Genomic DNA, 19,928 nt, shown 5'->3' on the forward strand with positions numbered 1-19,928 from the left:
AACCACAAAAACAATATAGAGTATGTATGTTATGCAGCAAATATTAACTTTATGCAAAAAGCAATATGTGTTTTTGACAAGGTACCGAGGTAACTCGGGTAACTCAGATATATGTAAATCGCCTTCAAAATAAAAGCACTGCGGTTGTATTGATTTCTAATTTCTGGGTAACCTCACGAGGGCCAGACAAGGACAGCCAACGGGCCGGATGTGGCCCGCAGGCTGCCCAATGCCCAGGTCTGCTCTGAACAGTACTGTAACATAATACATTTTGAGAAGACTCCAGTGTGTATATACTGATTATTGGGCAGACAGACCCATATATTTATGTGTCAGACCAATAGGATGTTGAAAAATTGAGCAGTCCAATATTATGACACCTATTTTCCTTATTAAACACCTTACACCTTCTGACTCAAAGTTTTTCTCTTTCACACTGAACGACGACTAGCCCTGTTAACTCTTTGTAAAACACACTTCATTCAAACTGGACGGACACACATAACAGATGTAATAACAAATCTCACCTAAACTGTTTTGGGTCTTCCAAATAGGAGGGATAGCATTTATGATAAAACACTTTTATTTACATATTTAATGCCCCATGCAAGGTATCATTCATTCATAAAAGAGGCTTCCTAAATTCCCAATAACATTGATGTACAGTGGTGGCCAAAATAATTAGAACACATTACAGATCTGAAAATATTGACCTTTTTCGTCTTCAAAACATGATTTAATTTCATGTTCATGAAACATGTAGATGGTTGCTCTGAGCACAACAAATATCAGACGAAGTGAGTCCCACTGTTTTTATCCACATCTTAATTTTAATATTTGGTAAGTCCACCTTCTGCAGCAATTACAGCAACACATCTCTCTGGCATGGTGTCGATATTTTTCCTGAGAACTTCAACACTGATGTTATCCCATGCCTTCTGCAACTCAAGCCAAAGGCGTCCACTCTAAATGTATGATAGATCTGTCGAGTTTATTTTCCAACTCACCCAGTAAGTTGTCTTTTTGGGCCTGGATTTATTTTCCAAGAGGACAATGACCCAAAACATTATTCTAACTGTAGCCGGAACTACCTGCGACAGAAGGACTCTGCTGGAACATTGGAAATTTAAGTAGGACTTACTTCGTCTGATATATCCCTCCCATTAGGATATCAGATATGTAAGGATGAACCTGAGCAACACTTGTGTGGATTTCCCGGTTCTAAATTGTGGTTAGATGGCTATCAGAATTATTAACAAAGTAAGTCCTACTTTGAGGGGGCCAGTTCATCATTTTCAATGTTCCAGCAGATTCCTTCTGTCGCAGGTAGTTCTGGCAACAGTTAGAAGAATGTTTTGGGTCACTGTCCTCTTGGAAAATAAATCCAGGCCCAAAAAGACAACTTACTGGGTGAGTTGGAAAATAAACTCGACAGATCTATCGTACATTTAGAGTGAATGCCTTTGGCTAGAGTTGCAGAGGGCATGGGATAACATCAGTGTTGAAGTTCTCAGGAAATATATCGACACCATGCCAGAGCGATGTGTTGCTGTAATTGCTGGAAAAGGTGGACTTTATTATATTAAAGTTAAAAGTGGATAAAAACAGTGGGACTCACTTCGTCTGATATTTGTTGTGCTCAGAGCAACCATCTGCCTGTTTCATCAATATTATGAAATTAAATCATGTTTTGGAGGCAAAAATTGGTCAGATCTTTCAGGTGTTCAATAATTTTGACCACCACTGTATATTTTGTATGAATTCTGCAAAGTAACAAGTACTTACTGCTGGAGTAAAATGACAATATCTGTCTCCAAATGTAGCACAGTAGAATTAGACTAAAATGGAAATACTCAAGTACAAGTATCTCAAAACCTTACCTGAGAACAGTACTTAGTGACATTCCACCACTGCTGGTAAGAACCAAATGCTATCTAGCTGGTGACTGATTATAAAATCATCTTTTCCCCGTCATCTCCTCAATATGTTCACAAACACAGAAAAATAACCCCTCTGATCGGGCGTTGCTATAGCAACTCCAGCTTGAGCGCTGTGATGCTACAAGGCCATGGATGTCGTTGTGATATCAGTGTTTGCAGTGAAACAGCACAGTCTGTCTGTGACCAAAAGTACTGGGAACACTACAAAAAACATTTGGAAGATTGTTGGGGAAAGAATAACAGCTAAGAACTAAGTTTTCAAGTAAAAAAAACATACACAGGATATAAATCATATGATGTCAGAGCTGAATCTATTGTGGATTAAGACAAAGAGCTATACCGTCTGTTAGTAGACCCTCTGTGGCTGAGCTGAGAGGAGATTAAACACCCATTTCTAACCCCAACAGAGTGAACTCATCATAATTCTAGATGTTGCAGATTAATTGATAAGTTACTTGATCCTCGATTGTACGCCTCAGACCATGTGCCACAGAGAGTTTACTCCTTCCTTTGTGCTTGATTGTGCATGGAGTGAAATCACAGCTTCTCCGTGGTACATTTGAGACACGATGAGGAACTGTGGGTCAGCCTTAAAGAACACAACATCCTGGTGACAGATCTCCAGCTGTCTCTTCTGTCCCAATGTTGAGAGATGACAGCTGACTCGACGTTGTGCAATAACTACTGCTCGCTTCATTACATCACTGATATGGTCGTGACAGGAGACAAAGTGACTGACTGTACAATAAGTGCGAAACACATCAGACGTCGCTCTCTGAATACGTTTAAACTGTTCCCAAGCACTTAGGCATTGCTAATCTTGTTTTGTTTCACACTTATAACAATTCTGCCAGTCGGCTGTAAATTCAAGCTTGTCTAGTGGACAGGCAGGAATGAGAGGGACATTGACTGCTTTACTTGTAGTTCATTCAATTTAAATTACATTGTCTCATCAAAATAGCTTCCTGAATGAGTATAGACTGTTCTGATTTATGCCAAGCGGCAGCCTGGAGACGATGTGGAGGTGCCAAAAATTACAGATCCTTGAATGGCCACTTGAGGCTGGCTCCAAAAGCAAGTCAATCCCCATAGAGCCCCATTTTTTAGGTGCCCAACTTCACACCAGAAATAAACATTCATAGCCTTGAAAACAACAACAACAATTTTTACATGACAACTGAGGGGGTGAATTTTTATGTATTTTACCTGTTTAATTAGAGTCAAAGTTATTCACAATTAGGGTCTGGCCTTTTTTCAGTAATAGGTGGGTGCTGTCACAGGTGGCATGTCTCAGTAACCAGGCTGTATTCGGCCCCCCATTTTTGTATTAGCTGGGATTTAGGCAAAGCGAGGCCAAGTGGCAACCTCCAAGGCTGGAGCCAACGTGAAAGCGCCAAAAGTTGCAGTTCCTCGAATGGCCACTTGAGGCTTGCTCCAAAAGTCACCACTGTGCCAAAATGATGAACTTCAAAGTAGAAATAAACATGTTTACAGCCTGGTAAAAAAGATAGTTTTGGTCTCTATGAGTAACAGGTGAGTGCCTTCACTGGTGGGATGTTTAAGCAACAAAGCTTTATTCGGCTGGCTTCAGCTCCACCTATTGTATAATTGGCTCTTCAGAAACGTATGGGTGATGAGACAATGTCCATGTTTTATGCAGTCTATGATTTATACAAACAAACCAAAGTTTGTATATAGTCACAAATTAAGACTCAATCAGTGTTTAAAGAAAAAGCTCAACAAAAGATTACACACTTAAAGTTAGACGAAAAGATTGACACCGCTCTCATCCCTTTACACAAAATTTGAAACTATAGCCAGCAGGCGTTCAGCTTAGCTCATCAACCTGGAAGCGGGGAAATAGCTAGCTAGTTCTGTCCAAAGGCTAAAAAATGTACCTTTCTACACATCTAAAACTCTCTCATAAACTTGCTATATGTCTTTTGTAAAATCAAGCAAAACCTGGAGTGTAAAACAAGTTTTAACAGTCTCAAAGTCTTTATTGTAAGCTAAGCTAACAGTCCTGGCTCTAGCTAACGTGAGAGTGGTAGCTAACGTCTTCTCCTCCTGCAGCAAGAAAGGAAAAAAGTTGAAGAATTCCTTTAAGCCACTTTAGGTGAACTTTACTATACTATACTATACTATACTATACTATGACACTATAACTTGGTCCTCTGAAGTTGGATTCTACACTTCCTTAACATGCATTCACTGACCCTTAAAAAGAGCGACCCGATGTGCTACGGTGCTCTTCTAACACTCCATTGTGAGAGTGACCAAGCCTGGCAAGCACATCGTGAACAGCAGAAGAAGCATGATCCCATTTGGCAAGAGCAGTAAATGGCCAGTATGGCAGCTTGGCTTCTCTCAGCGGTTGCAGATGGCACCCAGCAACGCGGGGGTCAACGTTCCGTCTGTGCCCCGCCAGAAACGCTCGTCCCGGGTGGGAGGCTCCATCTTCACCTGCCTCAGCAGATTTCTGCACATGTGGGTGAGGAGTCAGCCGTGACCAGAGGAGATACACTTCTGTTTGCAGGAGCTGAAGGAACAGCTTTCATTTTAGTGATATTTTATGCTTGGCAGGAACACAATTTGAAAATTAAGAATTAGCAACCTACAATGCATTCAGCTCTTATTGGAAAACCTCAGTGTGTGATTCAAGTTTCTCTAGCAACTGTTTTCTTTTGACCTTTGATTTCATCGTTTTGAACATATGTGGGGCATCGTACAGTATCTGTCACATTGAGGGAAACCATCTGCTCTCCTAGTAGCCGTCTCAGTCCATGAGCATCCACGGTTTTCACTTCCTGGCTTTATGTATATGTTTCTCCTTATGCTTCATTAATGATGTGTGACATGTGGACCCTTGAGGGTTCGGATAAATCGCAGAATGTTAGTGTGTTTTCCTCTCCAAGAACAATCAAAGGCCAGCTGCAGATGGCAGTTTAAAGGGTTGATTCAACCAGATTACAGGAAAACATATATCCTCACCCAATGCTTGGAATTAAGCCACTTTGAGAAATTCATCACTGGGATTTCTTCCACCAGCCCAGTACACGCTGTAAACTAACTTCTGCTTAAAAACAGTCCCTATAAAACAGTTGACTGCTTTAATTTCCCAGAGTTTTGTTCAGTCACTTTTTCTAATAGGAGATATTTCTGTTGATTTGTAAAAAATCTTATTTTCCAAAGCTATGAGCACCACCTGGCACCATCCATCACCCTACTGTTGTAGGTATGTATTTCTTTTTTCTTTTATTTTAAAGTGTGGTTGAACAAAACGTCTAAGCAAGTCAGATTTATCTGACACATTAATCTCACAAGAAACAGTCCTACAAACAAGAGCCCAGCTGATTTATTGGCCCTAACAGAGATAGCTGTATCGATCAGTATCAGTTCAGTGTCCAATATGCGCTGATATATATGAAAAAACCTTTTCTGCAGAACATAAAATGCGGAAAACAATGCTTATGGTAATGGTAAATTATCGCTTTTCACACTCACATTCATACTGGTGGTAGAGGCTACCCTAAATGGTGCCACCTGCCACCATTGGGAATTCATTCTCACACCAATGAACGCAGCATCGGGAGCAATTTGGGGTTCAGTATCTTGCTCAAGGATACTTCGACATGTAGGCTGCCATGGTCAGGGATTGAACCACCAACCCTCCGATCGGTGGGCAACCCACACTACCAACTGAGCCACAGACGCTGTGATTTAGAAATGGTGTCATATAGCTATTTATGTTATTTCTATTTATTCTTTATTTAAATAGTCAGCAATTGACTAACAGTACATTTTTTAGTATTATGTTCTTGTGTTCATTCCTAGAGCTGACAATGTAATACATTGTATATATGATGCATATAATTGTTAATACTGTTAAATATTCTCAAATAAAGACATTTTCTTTAAGAAAGCAGCCTTCTGAGTACCTTTACATAGTCACATGGTTGCAAAATTGTTGCAGAATCTACAGGGAAAAGCTCTATTTCCATTGCAGCTCAAAAACTCACTATAAATCTGCCCCCATATTAATATTCAGTCATTTTCTCCTCTCCAAAATCAGTATCGTTTTAAAAAATCCCATATCTGTTGGCCTTCACTACAAACACATTATATGCATTTATCTGAGGCTTACGAACAGATCAACTCGAGTAAGCAAATTACAAAGATTATTAAATTTTTTAATAAGATAGATTAAGACAAATTAATTCTTCATGTCTTGCGTGCAGAGCATCTGATTGGCCAGCTGTTGTTTTTTTTTTTCCAGTGATGCTGCCAACAGATTCCCTTCTCTTACCTCCTTACAGTTGAATACATGTTTATACCAGATATGTTTTGATATCGAACCCCTTTCATTCTCGTTATGATTAGGCATTGCATTGTTGGTTTATATTGTGAGAGAAAAATAGGGCACTATTACAGCTCTGCCAGCCCTGTGTTGAGCTGCTCTTGGTCAACCTCCAGGACTGCCTTTATATCTCAGTCCATCACTTTACACAGAGGAGTGAGGGTATATAATTGCTGGCAGGTAATGATATACAGGTATATGTAGCTCTATAGACTGTATGGTGTTTATATATACAGTCATGGAAAAAATGATCAGACCATTGTTTTGATAATAATTACTGATAATAACCAAAATCATTATCAAGAAAACCATGGAAAATCGCTAGATATCATCTCTTATGAGCTTTTTTTGTTGTTGTTATCATTATATTTGTCCAAACAAATGTACCTTTAGTTGTACCAGGCTTTAAAATGAACAATATATTGAATAAAACTAGGTTGGTCTAATGATTTTTACCATGACTGTATATGTACAAAATTCTTCTGTTAGGTACGATTCTCACAACTTCCATCATCTTATTTATTGGACTGCTACTAGTGTAAATTGAAGATTTAGGATTGGAAAATGGTGGTAAAGTAACAGTGAGTGCAGGTGCATCTCCTCACTGTGCTTTGGTTAACCAGAGCCCACAGGCTGCACGTCGCACGCTCATTCTGTTAACTAAAATACTGTCCGTGCATGTTCAGTTGGCTGGGATTTGAACGCGTCTCTGACCCCTCTCCTCCTGTGCGCGCTGTCCTATCCGCGGTGCGCTCTGGACACTCAACTCCCCCCACCTCCCCTCGCCTCTCCTCCTCACCGCGCAGAGCTCGACGCGCACAGGCACAACAGATGGTACAGTACTACAGGCTGCAGGAGCGCAAAGAATCTCATGTAGAAGTACTTTTATTTCTCTAAACTTCACAGGAACGTTAGGTCTAATAGGAGTAGAGGGGGAATCTCCGAGGACCACTTTGCCAGTCACTGGATCCTACGTTTAGAGGCGGAATTTGGTGTCAAGGTAAGTTGGGATGTTTTCTCAATAGGCGATCAGATTCCGGAAAGCAGAATGCTGAAAAAAAAAATGCGGTGACTTGAGATATATATTTTCCTCCGTTTTCGAGGCATCTAAATATATTTTAAGTTTTTTAAATAATATTTCACAGAATAAAGAACAATGGGTTGATGAAACCACGCTCTAGCGTCAATTAACCAACCATCACATCTAATGTATTAAACATTTAAATTATTTTTTTAAAAACCATTTGCATTAAGAAAAATCTGTTTTAGCTATAGTTGCATTACACATTTTAACTCTATAACTGATCTCAAGATATCCACAAAGAAAATGTATTGAAATTGAGTAGGTAGTGGGTAGATACACTAGGTATGTTTTTTTTTACTTGGTGAACTTTATAGTTACAGCATAAATGTGGATTTAAGAATGAATAAAAATCCCTATTTCTTACAGCATTATGAGTATTTTAGTTGCACTCTTTCAGGAGTTTATACAGCACTGAGTCTTCATTGGCTCCACAGGCACACATCTGTGTAAGTGCTGAGGCTGCAACTCTGTAGGGATGCTGATGCCTCAACACTGGGCAACATTAAAACATAGGTGCAAGGATAATTTTAAGTGACTTATGCTGAGCTTCCCCACAGGGCGGACTTTTAATGTGAAAAACCATTCAGGCACTAGCATGTCAAGGGTCAGTAATGTTCTCTGACATTGTCAAAGGTGGTTTGTTATCTCTTGTGAGAAGTGACCAGTTAAAGATGGCTTAAAACATTACAGCGATTGAAACAAAATGTGCAAATATGAATGGAAGGAAACAAAAATTAAATACCCTTATCACTCTGCCTCATGTGTGTCATTTTCATTGAGATATCTTAAGTTAAACGGCCATCAAACACCACATGCAACAATGTATTAGTTATACAGAACACATGCATGACCTTTGCAGGCATTAAAATTAATTAGCTTCATTGGAAACCTGCCATAATCAGTGTTTTGCATTCTGCCAAGGCTTCCAGTTGACATGGAATAACTCCTGCTACCATCAGCATGCAAAGAACAGATAAGGTTTTACTGTAACAGCCTGTGAGACACTGACACTAATCTCTGTGAACTCCTGCATGCTCCCTGCCTCAGAAGAACATTAGAGAGCAGACACTCTGACATTCAGGATTTAATAAGATGCAGAATAATCAAGTCTCAATCTGCCTCTTGACATTCGTTATTATTAATCCGCTATTTAGATATATAAGCTCAGGTCTGTACCTTCTGTAAACCAGCTGAGCTACACATTCACATTTACACATGGGGGTGGGGGGCATTTCTACATAGGTTCATGCCTGTCTTCTATATGCCACGTCCTAAAGGCCCTTTAAAATAAGGGATGTGCACTGGGTTACCAGTGAGCTGTATGTAATGATTAGTTCAGTCCCAGAAGAGGTTCAGACCTGGGGTGGACCCCAGGTGGCCCCGTGGCAGCAGCAGCGACAGGGAAGCGCAGCAGATTACCACATAGCCTCGCAATTTGCACACAATTAGATCTCTAGGGAGAGCCCCTCGAACTTTGTGTTGCATCTGTTCCGGATTGTGTGTGAGCTGCTGGCACGATAGAGAAATGTGGGGCTGTGAGAATTTCTTTGAAAATTCGACTGCAGATGTACAAATGTGCTGTAATGGTGAAATAATTAGTGTAACAGCGAGGGTGTTAGTGAATGGAAAGAAATAACAGGGAGGATGGTGGAGTAGGTTCTCCTGTATAAATAGCTGCGGGATCAATTTCTGGAAGTGTGCTCATTCAGATCAATGCTCTCTCTAGAAGTACTGCACCAATGTACACTGTTTTTATTACGTTCTCCTCTCTGTGTACTGTGCAGTATCGTGCAAGTATTTCCTTTGTCTCTAAGATATTACACATATATTTTTTCTTTTACTTGCATGTGGCTTTATTTGTGCCCATTAAAGATTTTATGGGACCTTTGGGAGTCCACAGCCACTAATGCTCCTGTGCAAGAGCCACACGGAAACTCATATCAGAGGTGTACTATGCTGACTACATGTACTAGATCAAAACACACTGAGCAACAATATTGGGGCATAAATTGGTATTTACTGCAGCACAGTAATTAAATCAGCACTGGTGGATTCAGAAGGGGGCAGAGCGGGCAACAGCCCCCATTGGACCCCCAAAGTTTAAGAAAAACTTGCACTGAAATGGAGAAAACGTGGTGAATTGCAACCTAGAATGCCAATCCAGTGAACTTCAACTATACTAAAACTCATGAATTATTTTTTTATTTACTATACTTTGTGCGCAGTCATTTCCCAATATGGAGGCAAATTCTATACTCCCCTCAAAATAAATATTATAAAGAAAAATAAACATTCACAGAGTTATAAGAATCACAACACATGTTATAGAGGCTATTTTGCACGGATGTGACTACAGGTGTGCCTTGAGATTTTGGCTTGCACTTTGGTCTGCCTTGGGCAAAAAAAACACTGCTCTAGGGTGTCCTTTTAGTGGAGAACATTTAATAATAAAGTACCATTTAGTGTCTTCTTTTAGTAGAGAAAATATAATCAAATGCCCTCTATGATGCCCTTTAATGGATAAAACATGATGATGTGCCCTCTACAGTGTTTGTAAATTTTGAAAGGTAATGAAATGAGGGTGTCATTTAATGAAGAAAACATTTTATTTTATTTAGGGAATAAAAGAAGCAGAGCCATACAAGCCTGAATGCGAGAAAAGTCTCTGCTCACTGGTGCCCTTTTTTATTCTTTTCAGCCCTGACCCTCAGAAAGCGTGAGTGTGCCACTGATGTGAAGGACCTGAGCCATTATCCAATATCTGAGCTACTTTTCTTTTTTTTAAAAGCACTCTTAACAAGCGGAGACTGTGAATGCAGTAATGCTATTTGTTTGTCTAACTTTTATGTGTCAGTCTGAGTGGGCAGGGTCATTTTCTCTATGGAGAGTGAAGTACACATTTTGACACTGAAGCACAGGAATTGTAACTGGGAGGAGATGCTGCTGCTGACATTATTGGAGTGTCACAGATGCTCCCAATGTGGTGTTTCATTATATTGTTGCCAGAGCTGCTTGGAAATAAGAATAGCCGGCCTTTGAGTATGAGTGAGGGACCTGTATTATACAAGAGAAGGAAGTGTAATGGCTTAAGTCAGAGACAACATCCCTCCAGTGTGGAAGGGTTAGATCTAAAGTAATAAGATCGGACTGGCTCTTTTTATGAGAACTGTAGTGTGTGGACTGTGAGTGCAGTCTCCCGCTTTGAAGAAGGGAATCAAAAGCTTGTGGATATTCAGCAACTGCAGAGGCTGCCTGTTGTATTGACTTAACATAACCCTGATAAATACAGATTTCTGCCATATGAATAAACTGTATATTTTTATGTTTTTATAAACTCAACAAACATATAAAATGCAACATCTCAGCGCTGAGGAAAAGAAAATAGCATGATGCATGCTTCCTCACGTCCAAACAGCCTGCAGATGTATTCTGTTTCATAATTGTGATGTCATGCAAATATGATTCTGAAGCCTAAATATCACTTTTTGCAAACCACATCCTGTAAACTAACAAAACTAAATTATGTTGACTTTCAGGATGTGAAATGCTGACACCATTATCCCTCATTCTGTGTGGGATATTTTTGTTAATGGTCTCCATTTGATGCATCTCCTGTTTCCCTGCTGCTGCCGCTGTCCACCCCGTCAAACCCAGGCCAGCATTGTCCTCACATGACTGAAGCAGCCGAGCAAAAATAAGTGTCGCCACGAAGTCACACACTAACTGCAGCAACACATGGGGTTTTTTTGTAGCCTTGCGTGCGCTCTCTCCATTCACAGCGGATCGATATTGCGCTGTGAGAAGCGAGTGAGAGTGAAATAAGAGGGGGTCCTTCAGTGAATAAATCCTGCAGTGATACCTGTAGCAGTCCTGCCATGCAACATCTGACGTTAAGCTGCTAATCTCAACATGAAAGAGGAGATGCTTTCATTCGTGACAGAAATGATGGATGCATTCAAAGTGAACACTAAACAAACATTGTATGCATACATTACCACTTGATTGTCAACATCCTTGTTGGAAGAGCTCATTCATGCACATTTTTCTCTCCCTGTTTATTATTAATCATTATGTGTCTGCTTCAACACAAGCCATCACTTAGATCATCTTTCCTTTAACACACCTCACAGCAGTTCATCATAAATATTATTAAGATTTTTCCATTCGTGACTGCTTAAAAGGAGATGAAACCTAGGCACAGATCCTGATCTGCCAGTTGAAGAACATATGATGTCATCAAACCATGGAAATAGCCACAGTCCCTCCCATTTCCTCCTGAGTGGCACAGATGCGACAGTCATGTAGGGAAAAAAAGGAAAGAGCTTTTGTTCCATCAACTGCACATTTAGAGACAACTCATGTCTTTACATGGTGAAAACTTGTATTTGTGCATACTTCTTGTGGCTGTGTAATGTCAATTAGAGAAATGTGGTTTTCTGAAATAATTAGATGAATAGAATACAAGCTTGGGCGATATGGAGAAAGTCCAAAAATTTTGAGCCAAGAACCTCAACCAGAGATGAGGAGTGGGCTACAGAGGTGTATGACGTCACCCATTGGTTTGTGAACTACCCGTCTGTAGCCTCAAGTTTGGCATTTTGGCCGTTACCATTTTGGTTTCTGGAGCCAGAAGTGACGATATTTAGACAAAAGAGTGGAGCTTAGTTATCAGCCAGCCAAAAATAGTGACCAAAATGTTTTTAAAAACTTTTATCAACTTCCATAAACACGGTGAAGGGGTTAAAATTCAAAGACAAATCACAATCAAACGATAGAAACGCCCCAAAGCATACCCTGCTTTATCGACTATTTTAATCTAATTGAGACTTAGCAAATGAACCTTGAAACAAGTGAATGAGACGACAAACTCATTAGGAAAATGTTTACTGAGGTAATAAATCAAGTGAGAAGTAGGGGGATTCTCTCATAGACTCCTAACAATCTCACTTTTTGCAGCCTGTGGAGTCACCATCTGCTGGCCATTACAAAGAATGCAGGGTTAAGGGGCTTCTGCATTGGCTTCACTTTTCAGGCCTGGAGGTTGCTGCTTGGTCCCGACTGACATTGGCAGGTGTCCTCATTTGGACTCGTTAATCAGATGCTGTAGTGCCATCAGCAGCTACAAAAGGCTTCATACAACTCTTTTCACATATGTAGTAGTACTCCCCAACACTTATCAACACACTTTATTGTGTAAAATTGTTGAAGTTTCTTTTTTAAAGGGCCTCATTTCTGAATCACCTTCTGACTGTGAACGATCATGTCCTACATGAGCACAGTTCTTGTTTTGGCTTTTCACAGGAAAGATTTCTGAATGTATGTTGTTTTATAGTTTGAAGTGAGCTGGGCTCAGTTGACAAAAAAACCTGTTATATCTTCCATGCACCAATCAGGAATACTCCACGCCAAACCACTGTCAGTCAAATCCAATGAAACCACACACATGCACACATACTTCTTTCTTTGTGAGGACCCTTCATTGACATAATACATTCCCTAGCCCCTTACCTTAATCTTAACCATCACAACTGAATACCTAACCCCAAGCCTTACTCTAACCCTAACCTAAAATTATAACCTGAACCTTGAAACCAAGTCTTGACCGCCAAACAGGCCTTTGAAGAAGTGAGGACCGGCAAAAATGTCCTCACTTCTCGATAATGTCCTCACTCTGTTGGTTAAAAACTTCTACCGGTCCCCACCTATGTACATAGTATGAATAGACACAGACACACAACAACCAAAATGTCATTTTGTCACAAACATTCAATATGGTAGAACAAAATGTAACATTGAAACATTCAGCTTTATTTAGTGTAATGTAAGTACGAACCATTGTTGAGCTAAACACTGGATATATAAAGCCGTTCGGTACTTCATTGTTGACTCTTGCATTTTAGGATATTTTGTTTGTTTCCCTCATGGTATTGCAGTTCATTGTAGCCTTGCCAAGTTTGTTTTGCCTTTCAGTGCAGATGGAGGAGGTAGTATTTTGGTGAAAAAGTTACGTCAGTGAATCTCCTGCAGGAGGGCCAGCGGTGGATTCAGTCTCTCATCTGTGCGGTTTGTTCTGGCTGCTTTCTTCTCATCACAGGCATCTGGGAACAAGTTGCTGACTCTGACTCTGTCATCAGTCATTATAGGTTTTATCAGAGGAAGCATACAACTGCAGTTATGTTTTAATGACATGTGGCACTGCCTTTCGGAGGAGCCAACAATTACTGTCAATTAGGAAAGAAATCAATGTCATCAATCACGATTAAGACAGAGGAAGCGTCAACTAAAAAAACTAAACAAAAGGAGTGTTTTCTGCCCTCAAACCTCTTCTTTAGTGAAAGGGTTACTTGGCGCCATGCAGCTTCAAAGAGCCACCCTGCCTAGCATCCACAAATAGAAAATTTGAAGGGGAATTTTAAATGCAAGTGGATTAATATTTCACCTCAACATTGATTCATGCTGCCACAGTAGACATTTTCATCTGCGAGTGAGTCGCTTATGCAAAGGCGTGCAGTGACGTTACCGCAGTCTTGATCTGGCTCTGCCTCTCCTTTCTACTGTGCATTAGGAGTAATGGGCCTCCTATGTAGAGCATTGCTATCATCACCACTTACTTTGTCACCCCAGCTGCCTGCTCTGTCATTTTCTCATTCACAACAGTAGTTAAGGTAACAGGGGTTGATGCAATAAAGGCTGCTGATGGACAGAAGGTATTATTATTGATTTATGCTGTTTGCTGACTGGATTCGGAAGAAATAAGTTGGCATTTTGTGTGATATTTGAGTGCGCGAGGTAATTTCTCAGGTGACATTTTATGCATCGACTGCGGCATGGTTCTGCTCTGTGCAACACGAAACTGATGAAATGTGTTGAAATTTCCAGACTTCTATTACTAACCAAAATCAGTGCAAAAACACTCAAGCTAGGGTAGATATAATTCAGGAAATTAGATTTTTTTTCTGAAGGGGAAAAATAGAAATGAAAGCCTCCAGGTTGTGTTTGTCATGTTTGGTGTGTTATTGAATTCTTGGTCCTGTTTAATACTGTCTCCTCTACATGTTGCACTCGTCTTTACTTCATGTTGCACAGGTGAAGGACAGGGGAAATCTATTTTCATTAAAGTTGCATGACAGACCTTGAAGACAACCGGCAGTTGCATGACTACAATCGATGCTGCTCCCTCATGCTCTTGGCAGTTTGTCACCGAGGTGACACAGGTAGATGTGCTTTGAGTTGACCTTTGAATCAGGACTTAATAGCGCTCTGGCACCTGCCTGCAGTAATAGATTACTGCACTGTTTTTGGACACCTTGATAGGGAGCACAGTGGAGGTTGAACAGGCTTTATGATCTGTCTTCTTTTCCTGTTTTTGAGTTGGATTTTAAGCACAATGACAAGTTCAGCTTTGTCACTTTGCAATTTTGAAAGGTGCACCAGAACAATTTTAGCTTCTGGCAAAACAGGAAAAGGAGGACGGGAAGAAGGGGCTTGGCAATAAAGCAGGCAACTTCTGTAAAGACAGTATGCAATTAAATCAGAAATCTTCTCCTCTGCTTCACCAGAGGGAGCAAAATGAAGTCATTTTTCCTATATTTGCCCAGCAGGCTTGATCAGTCAGAGCACATTGTATATTACAAAGTTGTGATTTCCAAAAGAAAACAAACTGTTTAACTGTTTAGTTAATGTTGTCAATGTGTAGAATTTAGGGGTATCTATTGGCAGAATATTTTTAATAACATTTTCATTAGTATGTAATCACCATTTTGTTTGCTTAGAATGAGGATTTTTCATGCTTTTTACCAAGTGGCAAAGTCCCAGGCTCAAAAAGTGAAGCCAATGCAGGAGTGCCAAAAACTGCAGTTCTTCGACTGGTCACTTGAGACTGGCTCCAAAAGTCAATCAATCCCTGTACACCCCCATGTTAAAATGTTGACTTACATTATTGCCTTCCGTCCTCTTTTTCTAACCTGTATGACATGCCCACTGATGTTGTCCTGGTTCGCAGTTTCAGTTCAAGAAAACCGCTATTTTTGACTACAACTGGGAATGTTTTGAGCTTTGAAGCAAAGCTTTGGTCCAAATGAAATGAATGAAAGAGAACCCATTCCAAGGATGGGAAAGAGCTATAACTGTGACTGTTTGCAGTGGATAGCGTACAGTGGTTTTATTGAGTTTTGTTCTCTGAAAAAACTGCCTGCTGTTTTTGAAGCTGGTGCTATGGGAGCATTGATAGTGAATCAAAGAGAAAAGCTGTGGGCAGCGAAACAATGAGCTGAAATTTGCTATAATTGCTATCTGTGAAGCCAAAGGGAGCTGCATTTATTCACACATTGTTATTATAAATGTGTAGATTATGGCCACTTTAGCGAGACTGGTACACCATCTTTATGGCTTTCAGGTCTTTCCTTGAAACAATATTTTTTAGAGCTTTTTATAAGGAGGTGTAACCTTTCGTTGCCTCAGAATGACCCTGAGTCCTCTGGTAGCCTGGAAAGATCCCAAGATGAACGCTGCACAGTAGTACAGTAGACTACTGTGCTAAAGCCCTGGGCACATTTTCACTATGTCTGCCCTTTGTGTGTGTTGTGACAGAGGGAAGATCTTGTTTATAAGAAGTAGAAACAAGTTTATGTTTCTCTCCTGAAGGTGATTCATTAATTAGACTCAAATTTGCTTTAATGGGATGCAGAAATTTCACATTGAATGAGATCCACTTTGCAAAATCTTTGTCAACAGATAAGGAGGAGGGAAACTGCGCTGAGGGAACAGGTGGTAGACATTAATGAGCTCATGCAATAAAAATCATTCAAGACAACAGTTCCTACTCCTCTTGCGTGAAAGACACAATAGTAGCACTGATCCATGCGCTAATGCAGATGAATGTTTTATATCTCTACTTGCTGTTTGAAGACATAAACCTCATGGACCTCCAAAAGACGAACGAGAAAAAGAAATCTAAATTTAGCAATATGCAGATTACAACATACACCCTCCTCCAAAGCAAATGATGCTTTTCTCTGCATTGAGCAGAAACCGTACTGTACTATGATGCCACACTGAAGGACTTTGTAACCAAGGCAACGAACAACAGGCGCAGAGAATGGTCAGATTAGCCGGTGAAGTGTGAAGAGGAAGCATTTCAGATTTTACATAAAGCACAAAAAACAGCCGAGCTGCCTTACATCAAGGCAGTGCATTATGAGCTGAAATAAACCGTTTCACCTTGGTGGATACAGCAGCCTCTGTGGTGCTTGTGGTGAGATTTTATGCTAAGTGTAAAATTCACAGAGGAATATTTTAACACTGGGCTCAGAGGCTGAAGGTAGCTGAACACAGGGGCTGCGGAGATGAGCTAATCACATACTTCAGGAAAAGAGCTCGGTGGAGGTGGATGCCTCCATTAGCGACAAGGATTCACACCTCAGTCATTCATCTCACCACCTCCCACCGCAATGACCCCCTGTCACATGTTCTGAGTCACCTGGCTCCTCGCCACTCCTCCCTGCTTGTTCTCACAACGCGCTATGCAAGCCTCTCTCTCCCTCCCTCTCTCTCTCTCCTCATGAAGAACACCAACACACTGAGATTAACTGTATCACTGCCTAGACAAAGCAAGAAAACAGAGCAAGTATATTTAGGTACAGTCTGCTACTATTGACTGGAGAAAGGCCTCAGAGATGGGCTTTTTTCATTCATGTGGGACGAAAAGAAGCATGAGTCCAGCTCTGTGGTGGATAGTAGGTTTTTGTAGAGCAGTGAGCCTGCTTTTACAACTACACTGATGTATAAGAGAAAAGCCAAGTTAGCATCAGAGGACCAACCCCATGGGCCTTTGGTGTTACTACTCCAATTTTCCCCAGCGCACATTTATGCTGGATTCAAACGAGTCAATCAGCTCAGACTGGCTTTGTTGTGCCTGCACAGTTGCATGTTTTTTCTGCCAGGAGCGTTGATGTCATAAAGATAAAAGTAGAACAGAGCCACATGTCACACATGATATAAAAAAAGAAGACGAACTGGCTCCATTCAAAGATGAAAGGGCTGCTGTTTTTCATTCAAGCCTGAGTATTCATCCTCTTGACACCAAAAAATGTCAAGGCAATCTATTTAATGCTTGTCAAGACGTCACTCAAAACCAAAATATCAACCTGATGGGGGCACCAGAGGAAATTTTAGGCACCAATTGTCGGCTAAGTCAGTAGATAGGATTTATTCTCTGAGGACCATGAATACTTGAACGATTCCGTCGTGATTGAGGTTATAGATATAGATGATTATAGACATAAAATATGGATGAAGTCTCTATGACTTAGTGTGGTGGCTCTGGCCATCGCCATCTTGGCAGTGATTGACTAACTCCTGTTTACTCCAAAAATGGACAAATGGGTGGAGCATTATTGAAGCTGCCGCTCACCCCCGTACAATCCTCATGAATGGGGAAATTAGCAATGTTGCCGAATTAAGTGTTTAGCTACCTGTGACATCACCCATCTGTCACTTAAAGTGACCATGGCCTTAATTGGGCAAAACTTTAGCTGTAATCTATTTTTAAACAGGTTAGTTATGTAAAAATTAAACCCCATAACTTATAATGAGCAAGAGAATAAACTGTAGAGAATTTTTTTTTATCAGGCTGTTAACATGTTTATTTCTGCTGTAAATTGGGAATTTTAACATGGGGGTGTCTTGGGATTGACTAGCTTTTGGAGCAGGCCTCAAATGGCCATTTGGCAAACTGCAGTTTTTGGCTCTTTCACGTTATGTTTTTTAAGCAACATATTACTAAGTATACTTAAGTATGTACGCTAAAAAAGTACGTAATTGAACCCGAAATGTTAAAATAAGGTCTTTTTTTGGGGGGGGGGGGATAGTCTCAAATGTGTTTTAGAAAATAAAGAAAATTGTTCATGAAGCTTCATTTGGCTAACACTTGTTGCTAATCCAAACAATATTAGATTAAATTGCATTTTCACTGCATAAACTAGCCTACTCATACCTCTGCATCTCCCATCAGAACACTATGGAGAATTTCATCCTGCTATTTTTGCCTGAACATAGCTGAAACAAGAGCAAGTCAGGGTTAAAATTTACAGTTTGAATGCCATCACTCTATTTCGTCTGCACAGTTTGTATGCATTTGCAAAGCCTCGGCCAAACACAGAGAGGAGAGAAACAGCACAACCATAAATGACAGCAAAACTCAGTACAAACTCTCACACACAGCTAAAGTACAACATGTGCACATAAATTAGATAATTCTAAAATTTTGATTCCTTCTTTTTCAGCTGTGCCTACATAGCATATAATTCTACATTTTAAGCCACTCAGCACAACAGACTTTTCTAAATGACAGCAAGAAACTACCGAAATAAGTAAAGTGTTGGCAGCTGTGTTTGATGAAGTGAACATCGCTGGTGTTTTCTGGGATCAGATGATAATTGGGTGAAGGAGTGTGGATGATTTACACGTCTTGCTGGATCTTTTGCTGAGTAGATATAAAATAGTTGGGAGGCAACTCTTTTCTTTGTTTGTTTTACTACTTTCTTGGTAATTACAAGTCCTAAAAATAGGTTATGTAGCTTAAACTTGATGACGTTTCATCTAAAGATAAATGTACTGCATGGATTTATTAGATAACTTTCTTTTGCTACATACAGTCTCGTTAAGAAGAATGAGTTGGAGTGCAGCACAGGACCGGTAAAGGTTTGGACCATGCTCTCTCTGCTCATCCCTTTGAGAAAGGCAAATGTGATCACACTGAGGGTGTGAGACATGCATGAATGCCTGCAACAATTTAAGCATTGGCTGAAATGCAAGCTAGGTGACGTTTTGGGGGGGGCTTGGCTTTTTCTAGTCTCCAACAGGAAATGCAGACAGCATGGCCATCAGCTTTGCTTGGCTCTGCTGAGGAGCAGGTGGGCCGGACTTTTGGGCAGGCGGTGCTGTGTATCCATCGGGACCTTCAAGGCCATATGCTTGACAGCTCACCACCCCTCATTGGCTCTGTGCTTATGGTAGGCTGTAACACATGCACTCACCCTGGTCTGAGCAGTGAGAGCATGTCCTCCCAGCAGGCAAAGTTCTCTCCGAACCAAAAATATGTCACCCCTTATAGAAAAAGACGGCCCTCTCGTGCTGTTTCGCCCGTGTGACTGCTGTGTAACCATGGATACTTGGCTGTTATCTAGCATTTAAAAGCTTTCGAAACTTTTTAAGCCATTGCAGTGTCATTCAGTCTGCTGTTATGATTTTTACTCGCAACGTCTTCAGCATCTGTTTACCTGTGCACAGCGAGAAATACAGCTGCTCCACTCTACTGTCATTTGTAAAGCAGCTAGAAATTCAGCACAAGCTGGCTTCTCTTGCTAAGTATCCAAAAGCACACAGCAGTGACACAAACCTAATTTTCATGAACATTCTGTCAAGAGAGATTACGCATCCTTCATCCTGCTGGCTTTTCTCCCCCAGAGAGAATAGCTTGTAAATATAAAGAGGCTGTGGAAATTATGGCTTACATTACATATTATGCTACTGTAAGTGAAGCTCGGTA

At 40.5% G+C, this 19,928-nt stretch overlaps 1 protein-coding gene across 1 annotated transcript in view; it reads left to right on the forward strand.

The window, feature by feature from the left end:
• The first annotated feature begins 7,139 nt into the window (after positions 1-7,139).
• LOC131968892 (caM kinase-like vesicle-associated protein) overlaps positions 7,140-19,928 on the forward strand; it is a 48,640-nt gene continuing 35,851 nt past the window's right edge. The window contains exon 1 of the mRNA XM_059329945.1: positions 7,140-7,297. The gene's annotated coding sequence lies outside the window, so the exon portion shown is untranslated. The remainder of the gene's footprint in view (positions 7,298-19,928) is intronic.

Source organism: Centropristis striata, chromosome 3 (assembly GCF_030273125.1).
Source record: "Centropristis striata isolate RG_2023a ecotype Rhode Island chromosome 3, C.striata_1.0, whole genome shotgun sequence".
Lineage (NCBI taxonomy): Eukaryota > Metazoa > Chordata > Actinopteri > Perciformes > Serranidae > Centropristis > Centropristis striata.